The following is a 14320-nucleotide window of genomic DNA, read 5'->3' as shown; positions in this document are numbered from 1 at the left end:
AAAATATGAATCATGTATAATGACATAAGAGAGTTACAACACATGTCCTGGGATAGAAACATAACCTGTATATATATATACCCTTGGCAGGTGCTATGCGTACTTAGCTTTCCTTTAAGAATCTTTCCTTGTTCATATACATATACATATAAAATAGGACATCTCATATTGCCGAGGCGTCGACAGCCGATCCATTTAACCATAAATATACACATCCCGCGTCCGGGACGATATCATATCATGTAATGCCAACTGATCAGGTGGATATGCGTTCATAACGCTCTGCCCTTACCTCCATTTTCCCCGTATACACATGCATATATCATGTACATATATCAGCGTCTATAGCGCTCTAGCTCTTTTATCATATACATATACGTGTGTCGTGTAGGTACATCAGCGTCTATAGCGCTTTAGCTCTTTCGTCATGTGCATGTTTTAAAAAAATATATACACATATCTTACATACATTTACATGTCTTATATGCATTTACGTATCCTATATACATATGTCTCATAGGCACGCAGGAAAGCCCAAAGAAGAATCATGTAGTCATCGGAGTGACGTAAGGTCGGTGACCTCCAATTATATTATAGAATACTCGTGATCGCTTTGTCTCACCTTGAAGGAACGAGTATTTTAAGGTGAGACTACCAACGGGGAATAATATTAAAGTAAACGTAGAATGAAATCGGGGCATCATAGATGACGATTCATAGACTTTGAAATCTTTTAGAAAATAAAGTCATAGCTAGGAAATATAAATAAGATTCAAAAATTAGTTTATCATTTTCATGTTTACATAAGATACTTAGCTTAGTCATCTTAGTCATAGAGTCGTTCCGGTAGTACGTATCATAGGCATATTCTCTTATCTAACATCATTGTTATCATTATCGTCATGAAAGTGCCCTCGTTAGAGGAGTCATAGTATTTATCATTTGGTATCGAAATCGGGATCAAAGGTTCCCTTTGGATTCACTTCAAGTAAGTCAAGCAAGACTGTAAGGAAAAATCCGAGAGTAGCGGGCCCACCTCGGGCTGGATGAGGTAGCGTATACGATTTACGTATGTTACGTGTCATAGCGTTACTTGTGAGGGTCTTAGGGTAATCGGGTCCCATTTATACAAGTTCTAAGGGTGTAGGAGGTTTTTCCAACAATTGGCACACTTTCTAGTTCAATTCTATTGAACAAAAAGTGGAAAATTTTAGGTGCGGTTTCCGGGGAACCGAGTTGTCCCCGAGGCTCGTACCCAACTTATTTCAACTAAGACATGCCATAGAAAGAAGGGTGAAGCCTTACATACCTCTTTCCGCTTCTTTTGCTATTCCGAATTCACGTTGCAATCTCGTCAAAATCTGCAAATTGGTCACATTTACCCAAACTTTCATTAGGGTACTTAGAGTTAGAATCTTAAGGAACCACTTGGCTACCGAAATTTCGGCAGCACTTCCTCTGTAAATATACCATCCTCAACATTCAACATAGCCAAATTCTCATCAATCACAATCCGGGAATTCAAACCCGGCCAAACTATTAACATAATTCAACAATCACACTAAAAATTCACATATTCCATTCAAGGTGCATTCCAACACTTCAATTAATATTCTACCTCCTTCAATACTCTCCAATTCCAATGAAACAACAATAACCTTATAATACATATATTCCAACAACATCATAGTAATACCATTACATGTCTTCCATACAAAAACATTATTTTCAATTTACACAAACTTCCAATTGCCAATACTTCACCAAACTTGTCAAGTCTTTATTTGCGATATAACATCTACAACACAACGATTAAGATATTAATTACAACTCGCTCATTATTCTTTCACAACTCACCAATATACACGACTATACATCAAGTATACACGGCCACATATACCATGCACACTCACACGGCTCCAACATGTATACACCACTAGAATCTCTCCAAACTCATTCAACTTCCATTTTCCACATATCATTCACAACAATAACAACTAAACACTAATTAAAATAATTGAAGCATGACTCCCACACACATATATATATACACGGCCATATACTATATTTCTCTCCTTCATGAATTTCATCCATTTTAGCATACTACAACACATATAAACCATATATAACACATAAAACAAGATCAAAACTCACCTTTCTTCTTCAACTTCTCACTTGACTACAACTTGACAACTTGTATGATTTTGAATTTTTCTTGCTCCAACAACAACTCCACCTTGTTAATCACCCTTTACTTGGTAGAAAATGATTTTTGGAGAATTTTTGCAAATTTTTCTTGTGAAAATTGCTCTTGGCCGAAATGGCCTTAAGTTTTTCTCCTCTCTCTCTTGTTCTTGCTTTTCTTGAAATTTCTAGAACATTATGTGGAATAAGATGACTTAGTCATCTTATTTATTGACCAAATGTTATTTAATATGGGCTTGGGCCATAACCATGGCCGGTTGGGCCTCACAAATTTGGGCCTTATTATTGTTTTTTGATTTTTTTGGGCCAACTCGGTTTGGTCCCGAGTTGGGCCTAGCCCACTGACCTTTCGACCTTAAAACGTTCATATCTCCTTGTACCGACGTCACCTGGGCACCCACGACCTATGGTTGGAAAGCTAATTCAATTATCTACAACTTCTAGTTCTTTGTACTTTTCCAAATTCCAAACTTATAATACTGTTTTTTCCCCTTGAAGTCAGATCACCCGAAAACGTTTTCTTAAAATATTCGTTTGGAGGACTTCCACTTTGATTTGGCCCAAGGGTCCTTCTTGAGTTGTGTTTAACTTCTCATATGTGATTCATATGAGTTTTCAGATGTCCCAAAAAAATCTCGATGTGTGGGTCCCATCTCAGCAAATAATCCGACGTTCAAAAATACGGGATACAACACCTGAACATCATCGATAGGTACAATTCTGGAAGGATCTTCGATACACTTATGAAGCATCAATAAGTGAAAGACCGGATGGACTGACTCTAAATCTGATGGTAGGTCTAATTCATAGACCACCTGGCCACTCTACGTACAATCCTATAAGGTCCAATGTATCGAGGACTAAGTTTACCCTTCTTACCAAATCTCATAATTCCTTTCATAGGCGATACTTTCAAGAATACCTAATCATCCACTTGGAACTCTAAGTCCCGTCGGTGGTTATCTGTATAAGACTTTTGACGACTTTGAGCTGCCAATAATTGATCTTGAATAAGCTTGACCTTTTCCATGCTTGCTGAATCAGATCTAGTCCTATTAACTTAGTTTCCCCCTCTTTGAACCATCCAATAGGTGATCTACACTTTCGCCCATATAAAGCTTCATACGGGGCCATCTGAATACTGGAATGATAACTGTTATTGTATGCAAATTCAATAAGCGGCAAGTGATCATCCTATTTACCTCCAAAGTCTAGCACATCTCCTCGTAACATATCTTCGAGAGTTTGGATAGTACGCTCAGCCTGCTTATCTGTTTGGGGATGAAATGCGGTGCTAAGACTCACCTGAGTACCTAGACCCTTTTGGAAAGACTTCCAGAAGTTGGTTGTAAACTGTGCACCCCTGTCAAAGATAATGGATACCGGAACACCATAAAGTCTTACTATCTCCTTAATGTACAGCTTCGCATAATCCTCGGCTGAGTAAGTAGTCCTGACAGGCAGAAAATGGGCTGATTTTGTAAGTCTATCAACAATCACCCATATGGAATCATATTTACACTGAGAACGGGGAAAGCTTGTAATGAAATCCATGTTAATTACTTCTCATTTCCATGTCGGAATCTCAATAGCTTGCAGTAACCCACTGGGCTTCTGATGCTCAACTTTCACTTATTGACAATTAGGACACTGGGTTACAAGCTCTGCTATATCTTTCTTCATTCTGTCCCACCAATAAACTTCCCTGATATCATGATACATCTTCATTGTCCCTGGATGAATAGAATAATGGGAATAGTGAGCCTCTCCCATAATCTGACGACGTAATCCTGCAACATCAGGTACACATAGTCTACCTCGATATCTGAGAACTCTATCTGCAGAAATCTCAAATGGTGACTTTTTCTTATGAAGGGATTTGTCTCTATAATGAACCAGCATAGGATCTTCGTACTGGCGCTCCTTAACTTCAACTACTAGAGACGAGACTGTCGAATCCTGAATTGTAACCCCTGTATCGCCCGAGTCCAATAATTTGAACTCTTAGGCTAGCTAACTGCTGAAGCTCATGAACTAACTAACTTTTCTCTGGCTGAACATCACGTAAGCTACCCACAGATTTGCAGCTAAGGGCATCAGCTACTACGTTCGCCTTCACCGGATGATACCAGATGCTAACATCATAATCTTTCAATAACTCCAACCATCGCCCTTGACGCAAATTCAACTCCTTTTGCTTGAAAATATATTGGAGACTCTTATGGTCTGTATAAATATCAACATGAACGCCATACAAGTAATGACTCTATATCTTCAATGCATGAATCACCGCGGCTAACTCTAGATCATGTGTTGGATAATTCTTCTCATACCTCTTTAGCTGCCTTGACGCATAAGCTATAACTCTACTGTGCTGCATGAACACACAACCTAGCCCAACACCTGAAGCATCAAAATAAATAACATAGCCTTCCGATACTTCTGGAAGTGCCAGAACTAGAGATGAGATCAACCTGTTCTTCAACTCTTGAAAACTATGCTCGCAAGCATCAGTCCACTGGAACTTAGCTGATTTCTGAGTCAGCTTTGTCAGTGGTTCAAAAAGGGAGGAAAATTCCTCTACGAATCTCCTGTAATTGCTTGCCAAGCCCAGAAAACTACGAACCTCTGTTGGTGTCGTGGGTCTAGGCCAATTCTTCACGGCTTCAATCTTCTGTGTATCAACCTTGATACCCTCTTCTGATATAATATGCCCAAGAAAGCCACAGAGTTCAACCAGAATTTACATTTAGAGAACTTCGCATATAACTTCCGGTCCTGAAGAACTCTGAGTACTGCACGCAAATGATTTGCATGCTCAGCCTTTGATCTAGAGTAAACTAGAATATCGTCAATGAATACAATCACAAACTGGTCCAAGAAAGGTCTAAATGCACGATTCATCAGATCCATAAATACTGCTGGAGCATTAGTCAAGCCGAATGACATCACTCGAAACTCAAAGTGGCCATATCTGGTCCTGAAAGCTATCTTAGGAATATCCTTCACTTTGACCCTAACTTGATGGTACCCTGATCTTAGATCTATCTTCGAAGAATATCTGGCACTTTGCAACCGGTCAAATAAATCATCGATTCTCGAAAGCGGGTACTTATTCTTTATTGTCACTTTATGCAATTGCCTGTAATCAATACACATCCGCAAAGAGCCGTATTTCTTCCTCACAAATAACACCAGCGCTACCAATGGTGATGTACTAGGCCTTATAAAGCCTTTCTCAAGCAAGTCCTTTAATTGGTCTTTCAATTTTCTCAACTCAGCAGGCGCCATTCTATAAGGAGGAATAGATATCTGGTAGTATGTCAATGGTAAAATCTATCTCCCGCTCTGGCAGAAGACCTGGAAGCTCATCTAGAAATATGTCTGGAAAGTCATTAACCACCGGAATAAACTGGAGAGTTGGTGGCTTTGCTTCGGTATCCTAAACCCAGACTAGATGATAAATACAACCCTTGGCAATTATCTTCTTTCCTTGAGATAGGAAATAAACCTACCTCTTGGCGATGCTGTGTTATCCTTCCATTCCAGCACTGGTTCTCCTAGAAACTAAAACAGTACCATCTTCGTTCTACAATCAACATTAGCATAACAAGAAGACCAATCCATACCCATAATAAAATCAAAGTCTACCATATCTAGTTCAATCAAATCTGCCATATTATGACGATTACAGATCATAACTACACAATTTCTATATACCCATCTAGCTATTACTAGATCACCAACAGGTGTAGACACCTCAAAATGTTTAATTGACTCAGGTTTCACCCTAAACCGACCAGCAATGAAAGGAGTAACATACGACAATATAGAACCTTGATCAATTAATGCATACACATCATAAGAAGATATTGATAATATACCTGTAACCATATCAAGCGAAGACTCGAGATCCTATCGACCAGCCAATGCATAAATATGGTTGTGAAGACCGCTCGAACTGGGTACTCCACCTCTTCCTCTTCCACAACCGGCTGATGTTTGAGAAGCCTACCCAGGGGGACGTGCCGATGATGAAGAACCAACTACATGTCGAGTGAACTATGCCCCCTCCACCTCTCAATGAACAATCTCGCATAATGTGGCCTAGCTGACCGCAAATATAACAAACATCTGAACCAAATAGGGACTGCCCTGCATGTAACTTATCGCACCGAGTACACTGTGGTAGAGATGGCCTCATCTGATTGGAACCACCCTAAACTGGGAACTAGAAGCCCTGGAACTCCGGGCCGGCCCAAAATGAGTGGGTCTGTCAAATATGGGTCCTGGAAACTGTGAAGGCGCCCTAGCCGCTGAATAGGCTGAACGCCTGAAGAACTGCTGCCTTTAACCACCTCTGAAGTCATTAATAAATCCTGAAGATCTAGCTCTCTTACTTTAACCCCTATCATGTATACGCTCGGTGCTCTGCTGTTGTTGACGTTTCTTAAGATTCTGAGTGTGCGCCTGGATGCGAGAAATATCCATACCTGTTTGAAGGAAGGCCGTCATGCAATCATCAACCAAGTGAGGCCCCAATCCACTTATGAACCAATAAACACGATCCTCCATATCAGTTGCCATTGCAGGAGCATATCTAGCCAATGAATTAAAATGAAGACTATCCTCTCGAACACTCATATTCCCCTATCTAAGGTTAAAAAACTTATCAGCTCGGGCCCGTAGAATCTCTGGTGGTAAATAATGCCGAAGGAAGGCATCTGTAAAGTCCTGCCACACGGGTGGGGGTGCATTTACTCCTCTAGATTCCATCCAGGTTTCATACCAATAAATAGCAACATCCCGTAGTCTATAGGAAGCCAGCTCTGTTGACTCAGTAACTGAAGCATGCATTAGCCGCAACGTCCTCAGTATCCCATCTATAAAATTCTGCGGGTCCTTATCTAGCTTCGACCCAAAGAATTCTGGAGGATTTAAATTAATAAAATCCTGAACTCTGGCACTAACAACCTTGTCACCAGGACTCGTACTCTGACGCTGGGCCTGAACGGCTACTAACCGGGTCAACAACTGAATAACCTCTCTCATCTCCTGACCAGAGGCATCTAGTGGAGGAATTGGGGGTGCTGGAGCTGAACCTCTTCTATGCTCCTCTGGAGCGGGCGGAGTATGGGAGGACCGAGATGGAGTCTCATTCTGGGACTCGCCCTACTCAACATCTACAAGCGAAACCCGTCCAGTTCTTTTACCTGCCACTGACTTGCCCTTCTGGGCCGCTGATGGTTACCTCGTCACAGGCACTACTGAAATCATAACACTCGGCCAGAAAAATAGGAATCTTTATGACATGGCTCTATCGCATGATCTAAGATGAGATAGAAAGGGAATTTTCCAAAATGCCTTGCAACCTCCTGTTTATAAGTATGGTGCACTACACACCATAAATAAAACTCTGCTAGACACGGCTTGTAAACAACCCTAGGACGCAACTGCTCTGATACCAAATTTGTCACTACCTAAATTGGAGGGCCATGACGGGCACCCGGACTCTAGCTGTCAAGCGACGATAACATACCCTCCTTATGTAGTCATAAACAAGATAAAAATCTGCTAAGTCATATAATAAATATGCTAAAAAGGAATGAGCCCACAAAGATATAATATACAATCATACTGGACAAAATTGTACGGCAATTTATAACCGTGTCTAACCATAACATGACTGTCGATAAGCCTCTACTAGATCATATGTCATAAAGAGTTGGGATAGGGTCTCGACATATCCATACATACACAATAGAATGACATAGCAAAACACGACAGCAGCTTCGGAGCCAGAGGAGTGCTTCAACGTCAGCTGAGCAACAACCTACTGAGGCGGATCACCAGTCTATCTATCTGCACCTGCCAGCATGAAGCGCAACGCCTCAAGAGAGGGATGTTAGTACAGACAATGTACTGAGTATGCAAGACATAAGAGTAATAAGGAAGAGACATAAGGTAACATAGGAGGTCATAAGATGTAATAAATACAATCTATATGTCTAACCTGCCTCTGTAGACCAATGATGTTCATAAGTGTTGTGCATGCATGCATGCATGAGGTCATACATATATATATATACGTATATAACATCTGTCAAGCCACTGTGGGCATCCCATCGTATCGTACCGGCCGACATCATCATCATCATTGTATCATCATATGACCACCTGATCAGGTGGTAGTGCGTATATAATGACGTCACGTTCCCCATACCCCATATATATATATATATAATACATAATATACGCGCATATAGCGCCTGAGGGGTCTCAGGTCTGTATATGCATATGTGTATATAAATGCAATGCAATGCATAAACATGATAGGAGTACAAGTGACTCTAAAGACCAAACTAGATCTAAGCAAGACTTTCTAAAGATAGACCTATGGAGCATGAATCAAATGGTTCATTCCTAACTCTAAGAGTAGAGTAATTATGGATTAATGTTACGTGTACATTTGGTTCACAAGGATCATGCCAAAAAGAAAGAAAGGAATAGCCTTACTGTCACGACCCAATCCGATGAGTCGTGACGAGTGGCCGACCTCTACTGACAACATGGTGGCCCATAAATAACTTATCACTGAGCTATACTATCTCCTGTCTGATTAACATAATGGACTCTGCATCAAGAACTCACAAGCAGCGGATATATATATATATATATATATATATATATATATATATATACATACGTGCTGAGGATAGTAGTGCAAGCCGACTAGGCCGCTACATATGTTGTACCACAAAAATGAGAGCCGACAAGGCTACATAACATCCCAACTATATACAACTGTCTACAGACCTCTATGGAACTCAAGCTGTAGAAAGGACAGGACAAGGTCCCATCATATCCATATCTACATATCAAAATAGCATACCAAATGGGACTGCAGCTCCGATCCGAATAGAGCGCATTGTCTGCAGCTGAGTGGAAGACCTACTTGAGCTGGATCGCCTGTCTGGCTACCTGAACCTGCGGACATGAACGCAACGCCCCCAAGAAAAAGGGACGTCAGTATGAAATGATGTACCGAGTATGTAAGACAAACGATAACTGAAACTGAACTGAAAACAATACAATCTGGAGGCCAAAGAATTCCCAGAATATCTCAACTGACCTGTCTCATATGAAATGAAAAATATTACTAATATATATCTCATTGAACAAGTGGCCAGGAAACTGTAAGATCTTACTGGCCCAGTAGCCAGGCAATATGTCTCACTGACCCGTAGACCAGGCAATCTGTCTCACTGACTCGTAGGCCAGACATATCTGTCTCATTGACTCGTAGGTCAGGCATATCTATCTCACTGACCCGTAGGCTAGGCATATCTGTCTCACTGACCCGTAGGTCAGGCATATCTGTCTCACTGACCCGTAGGTCGGGCAAAAGAAAATGTCTCACTGACCAAGTGACCAGGCTAAAGAAAATATATGTATATCATGCATATGCTGAAAATACTGATATTGTAACATGCCTCTTCTGTCTCTCTATAAACTCAAGGACATAGGGAGGGGATATGGCCCCTCGAAAAGAACAATATAACACTCGGAAACTATGCAATAATATAACAAGCTCTACTTTGACAATTCTCTAGTCATAAGGTTCATTACATTCTTACCATATATGGAATCATGCCAAGAAAAGAATGAGCAACCTTAACATACCTTTTGGGTCTCCTTAACTACGCAATGCTTATCCTGCCGAGCTTGTAAATCTACATTTAAGATGATTCGCACTAAGGGTAAGTCATTGAAACGCTTACAAGGTCAAATTAGATTAATTGGTAAGCTAAAGAAAATCAGATAGCATTTCCCTTATATCTTCTACCTCCTCCAATCTTCAAAACAACTCCCAAAGCACAATAGAACATAAACAATTCCATAATCAAAAGATTGCATTCAAGCTATACTTAATTCAATCCCAAAACTTCTTTTCATAATCAATCCATAACAACAACTTCATACAACCCCTTATACACTTGTATACGATAATACCTTAACATCATTATTATCCCTTATAACAAGATTATGCTCAAAACATGCTAATAATTATAACTCAAGTTAATTCACAACTCAAAATATCATCAAATGCATATTTGAACTTTTCCTCCAATTTTCTTCTCCGCAAATCTTAACATAGTTACTAAACAAACTCATAAACATGAAACTAGGATGAAATCTTACCTCAAAATTCAAGAACACTTCAATTCCATGGTTACTCCACCTTAAAAATACTCACCCAAACATCTTCAAGAAGAGGAGACAAGTTTAGACCTCACTTGGAATCCTTAACCACTTTAATCTTCACTTTGATCCTTGGTTTACGCTTGGAAATAGAGGTTTCTAGACTTGTAGGAATATATGTGCATGTTGTGGAAGGGTCTAGAGTTGGGAAATGACCCAAAAATGACCAAAAATGGTCCTTTTATACTTCCCAAGGTCGGCTCCACCGACCTAAAAATTTCGCGCACTGTAGCTAGCACATTCGCGCATTGTAGCTGCGCGTCTTTGCTCTGCCGGCCTAACTTGTAACGTCCTTAACTCTCTACTCCGATGTCATATCAATGAGCGATTTGTTGCATTGGAAAATAGACTTCATGAACTTCATTTTAGGACTTTACTTTACCTCAAAACTCTTCATATACTAAAGGATATACTTCTCTAAAGTTGACCCAAAATTTTCGTCCAAAATTCTGCCAAATTTTCGACAAACTTATTTTCTTCGATTTGCTTGATCCCAAAACCTTTAGATACTTATTTAACACTTTTTAAGAGTATTCCTTAACCTTATAAGGGTTCCATGACCTCTTTAAGCTTACGTTAGTTCACTCACGACATAAACGACGCGAATATTTTCGAGGTGTAACACTTACATACGCAACTTATGATCCTCCTCACGGTTCCTTGGAGGCGATACACCTTAAGTTAATAAATCATAACCATAATTTGCAGACTTATGACGCTATATCGATTTGTTGAAGCGACAATTCCCTCTTTTTCATTTTGGGGTTTAAACCTTTGTACTTATGGTCGATTCAATATTTTCTCATATTCTGCTGGTGATTTCTGAGAACTTATCCATTAACCCCATCATTCATATGAATAGTGATCAACTTGATGTTTAGATTTTCCTTCCTTTTTATCCCTATGAGCCTTACGCTCTATTTCTCAGTTGATTAACAGTTGTACTTGGAGCTCTTCTGCTGAATTGTTACTCCATTTCTTGTCTGCATATCGTTCAATTGTGTCAGTACTGATTGATTCTGCTCAACTAGTTACTATTCTCCTTAACTCTCTTGGGTTGCCTTACACTGCTTCTTTGGCATTCCCCAGTCTTACTGCAGTAGCATTCGATAATTCCTTACACTGGAGCGCCTCAATTTCTGACGATTAATCTTTCTGGATTCCTTGGTTTCTTTATATGAGCCGTAACATGGTTTCTTCTTACCATATACAGTCCTTCCTCGTGTAATTACTTGCTAATCGTCCCTACGTATATTTATATTCTATATTCATGGTTTCCTGATTCTTTTGGTATTTCTTGATTACTGTTATTTTACTACTAATGGGTGTATTCTTGAGTTTGCTGAATTTCTTGCCTATTAATTCTTGAATATCATCCTCCTTTTCTTATGGATAAAATTTATGCACGTACTAACGGTTATCCCTTTTTTCTTATCACCTGTCTGTCTACTAGTTCACGCCTTATCATTCTCGTTGTCCCTTTGACCTCTGTCGTTTACACCCTTATATGCTCTCTTACCCAGTACTTACCACATACCTTTATTTGCTTTTGGTCTCATCCTCTTTATCCCTTTTTTATATGTCAGAAACTTTGACTCCTTCGACCTTTATGTATCTTTCCTATGCTTTACTGATACTCCATACCTTCATCTTCTTAGAGTTTAACTTATTCTTTTCGCCCTTAAGGATTACCTCAGAAACTGGTAATATAGTATCCCTTGATTTCCTGTAGCAATTGAATCGATCCTTGCGATATTTTATCCTCCAGCTAATTTAACGTCGAGACTTTCTTCCACCCATACACTTTACTTGGTTCTCTCTTTCTTCTATATTCTCTCATAAGGATTTTTATACTCGGTCTGGGCTATTGGTAATTCTTGTACTTGCATCAAGAATATCTCGAATCTCTTCTTCAATGATCCTCTTCTTTCAATTTACCCTTGAAGTTGCTAATTCTTAGTCCGACTGATAAATTAGGGATAAATTTGGAAATTTTCCGAAATGTGAACCAGGCTCCTTACCATGCAGTGAATTCAAATAATTTCACTCTTCCCTTTGTCTGCAGTTTCCAGTCATAGATGTCTAGCAGAATCATTACCTTGCTCGTTCTATGCGATCTCATTGCCACCGGCTTTGTTCCAATTAGGCGCATCATCCCTTTATTACTTCCTTTGAGATTCTTCTTTGACTCTTGGCCTTCGCTTGATTCTTACTTGATAAATCTTCCCTATAGTCTGGCATCCTCTATTTGTTGTTTGAGTTTATCAGTCGCACAGATACCCATTTCCCCTATTTACTTTTTTTCGATTAAAGTTTTTTGTCTGTTCCTTCTTCTATACTGACCTTATATTTTGGTCAACCCAATCTGGTTTCTCCTTTTAATACCATCGTAAGTCGATGCATTATCGCATCTATTTTCCACGACCCGCTCTTTTATGTGCCTAGCTCATACCGTTATGTAGTTCTTCTTTACTAGGTGGTTGTACCATAGTCTGGCGTTATAATTATTCCAATATCTTGTCAATCCTTGTCCCTTTCTTATCTTCCCTTTCAATACCATAACTATTTCCTATTTATACATATCCCTTGTAACATTCATCCTATTTCCTTTATGATCGAATTTCTGTATTCCTTATCAAGACTCTCGTTCCATGCTATTGATGTTTTGCCTCTTGGCCAGACTTATTAGCTTATGAACCTTCCTCTTGTCCTTGATGGTTATACAACTTCCTTTAACCAATTCGTTAGTGTACTTTTCTTACTTTCGCTCTTAGGGTCTTTCTTGACTTCCCTTGGTCATAAATTACTCTTCCCCCATCTGCCATTCTATAGCATTAGCCCTGGAATTCATAGAATGTTCCATTAGAAGTACGAATCCTTTCTACTCCTAAAATCGTCTTTTAGTGTGGGGGGGGGGGGGGGGGTGCTTTTCCGTTTTCAAGGTGAACGTATCAATATGGCTTCATAATTATCCTTTCGGATGTGCCTTAAGAGTCAGAAATCCATTGACATCTTTCATACAACCTGATTATTCTTTCTCAGGTTATATCCATACCCATCGTTATTATACTCCAATCCTGCTTATCAGGATCTGTTTCCGGGATCTTCGCATTCGTCCTTTATTTCATATTGCCATACTTTATCCTTTCTGCTTACTTACTTTAAAAATTTATCCAAATGGCTCTTCGCCTCTACTGCCGCCTTAACCCTTTTCTTGAAAACTTTAGTTGACCCTTACTAGCAACTTACTTCCCTTGCTTACACTTCTCTTATTTCTTCGGATATCATAGTCTTCTTCTTACTCTTATGTACACATATTCTTCTTCTCCCTGATATTGTTGCATCATGATTATCCAACTTTAACATTTGGAGAAAACAATATCAATCTATCCTGTAGTACCTACTATCTTACTTCAATACCCGGCTCAATCAATACCTTTAGCATATCGTAAGATCGATCATAAGGGCACGCACAATATTTAATGTGGCCACACATGCATTATCGTTTACATCGCTTATTATTTCCTCACTCACAAAATATCCCAATGCTATTTAAAATCGTCCTGAATCTGTGGCTTTAATACATCTCCCCTCTTTTTGCTTAGTTAGCCAAACTCCTACCTCACGATCATTTAAAATTCCAATCGTAAGGCTCATATACTCCTAGTTTCCCTCGGCTATTCTGGTTTCGCATATTTTCGTAAGTCTGAATCTGTAGGTCTTCTTAGCATATTTTCTAAGTCCTGATTATGAGCCTCTGGCAATATAGACTTAATGAATGATCTCCACGTGAACACCTACTCTTCTTTCCTTTTTATTCATAAGCCGACATCGCTCTTATTCTTCTGTCATC

The sequence above is a fragment of the Lycium barbarum genome, chromosome 12 (assembly GCF_019175385.1).
Source record: "Lycium barbarum isolate Lr01 chromosome 12, ASM1917538v2, whole genome shotgun sequence".
NCBI classification, from domain to species: Eukaryota; Viridiplantae; Streptophyta; class Magnoliopsida; order Solanales; family Solanaceae; genus Lycium; species Lycium barbarum.
The sequence above is the reverse complement of the archived record's forward strand: the minus strand, read 5'-3'. Positions refer to the sequence as shown.